This window comes from Bombus impatiens, unplaced genomic scaffold (genome assembly GCF_000188095.3).
Source record: "Bombus impatiens unplaced genomic scaffold, BIMP_2.2 scf_0581, whole genome shotgun sequence".
Classification (NCBI taxonomy): domain Eukaryota; kingdom Metazoa; phylum Arthropoda; class Insecta; order Hymenoptera; family Apidae; genus Bombus; species Bombus impatiens.
In genome coordinates, this window is record NT_177000.1 from 770,665 (window position 1) to 772,605 (window position 1,941).

The 1,941-nt window shown below is 33.0% G+C and overlaps 1 long non-coding RNA gene across 2 annotated transcripts in view; it reads right to left on the bottom strand.

Moving 5' to 3' along the window:
- Positions 1-295: 295 nt before the first annotated feature.
- LOC117151989 overlaps positions 296-1,941 on the bottom strand; it is a 3,555-nt gene continuing 1,909 nt past the window's right edge. For both annotated transcript variants that reach the window (XR_004462185.1, XR_004462184.1), the window contains exons 2-6: positions 1,415-1,518; positions 1,173-1,278; positions 1,027-1,125; positions 783-946; positions 296-481 (exon numbers count right to left, since the gene is read on the bottom strand). This is a non-coding gene — a long non-coding RNA (uncharacterized LOC117151989). The remainder of the gene's footprint in view (positions 482-782; positions 947-1,026; positions 1,126-1,172; positions 1,279-1,414; positions 1,519-1,941) is intronic.

Sequence of the window (1,941 nt, forward strand, 5' to 3'; positions counted from 1 at the left end):
TTGTCGCCTTGAGCCCAAGCTCACTGTCACAAGTCTCGATCAAATACAATTGGTTAGAATGACGGCAAATAGTTTAATTACAACTGTAGATTTTAATTACAATGTTTTTATGGATTTTCCCGAGGTTTCAGAGGGAAGGCACCGGTGTCCTCTTATCTCCGACATATACATATATATGAAATACAAGCAACTCGTAATTTAAAATAAAAATATGAAAGCAAAATTCAATTTTCTACCGTAATATTTTTCATTTATATTGTTATAATATTATATCGTATTACGTTACATTATGTTATAGACCAAGATTTTAATTTACAAATCCTGCTAATTTTCTGAAAAAAATTTTCCAATGGATATTATTTATTTATTTCTTTATACTTAACGAGGCTAATGATGATGATAAAATATTCATTGTTTCTACAATTTATGCTGTCTACGAAGTTATATGTTTTCTTAAACCACGCAATGTTCCCATTGGCACCTACAAAAAAAGAAAGGAAAAAAGAAAAATTATAGTAGAAGAAAGTCTAGTAATTATGTAACTAATAATAATAAGATGAAATTCACATTCACTTATATTCTATTTTAACTATCTATCTATCTATTTATCTATCTATGTTATAAATTACTTTCTCTCAAGTTGTTGTACCTGATGATAATTCGTTACGGTAATTGTGTAACTAAATTTGCCAAGCAATTACAGAAATATAATATACGATATTAGAGATGTTTAAGTACTATTATTTTGCCACGTCTGTAAGAAACTTTTTTTACTTACTTACCTTGCATCGTATCATAAAGAATCATAAGAGATCCCTCTCTGGCATCGAGAGCCTTACAACGATATTATCATTATCTTTCATATTATTTTCATTTTTATCACCATCATCATTATCAGCAAGAAGATGATGCCTTGGAGTATGGCGGAAGAATATTCTCTGCAACGCTTTTTAAATTAAATATTTTGTACGCGCACCATGGTAAGGACTTACTCTGTTGTTGTTACAAAACCAACTTAACCACGACATTCAAGGTAATTAATCAACTAACTATTCTTTCATCGGCAAATCCAACACTCATCTATCAAAGTTCCACGTGGTAGATCATACTCTAAGGTACATTGTTCTACCGTTTGGCAAATTATTATTATTATTATTATTAGGTATGGATACTTGGCAAAATTTAAAATTGCACGAATCGAGTCGTCTTTGGAAAACCATCGAAGGAACCCAAGCGAAGCTTTCTTTTCTTCGAGTTGTTGCATTTTGGATCGACATTCTGGAATTTTTAAATTATTCTTTCTTAAATCTACCTATGTTATCTGTTAGTAAATTTTATTGATATTTAAAAAAATTTATAATAATAATAATAAATGTAGTAGTTGTTATATATATTTTATTTGGGTTCGAAATACCTGCTTCCTCCTCCTACCATTCTGAGTGAATCTTCCCAAGGTATTCTTTCTCAAGAGCGTGCGCGTTCTTCGATTGTAACCAATCTCCCAAGGATTTAGAAAATCTAGCTTTGTATAAAAGTGAATATGAAATAATAATGATAATAGTTTGAAATGAATTGTCCAAGTATATGTCGGAGATAAGAGGACACCGATGCCTTCCCTCCGAAACCTCGGGTAAATCCATAGAAACATTGTAATTAAAATCTACAGTTGTAATTAAACGATTTGCCGTCATTCTACCCAATTGTATTTGTTTGAGACTTGTGACAATGAGCTTGGACTCAAGGTGACGATTAGTCGCCGAACGTGGCCGCGGTCAACGGGACGAACTCTCCATCTAACAAAGGCATTGAGTAACCCTATAGCTCTCCTTAAAAGAAAGATTTGTAGCGGCACGTGGCAGTAAACATTCCAACGGTTTCTGTCCCGTATCTCGCCACACGCAGATCCTATTCTCCGGGCAGGATGTTTACCAGATGTCGACG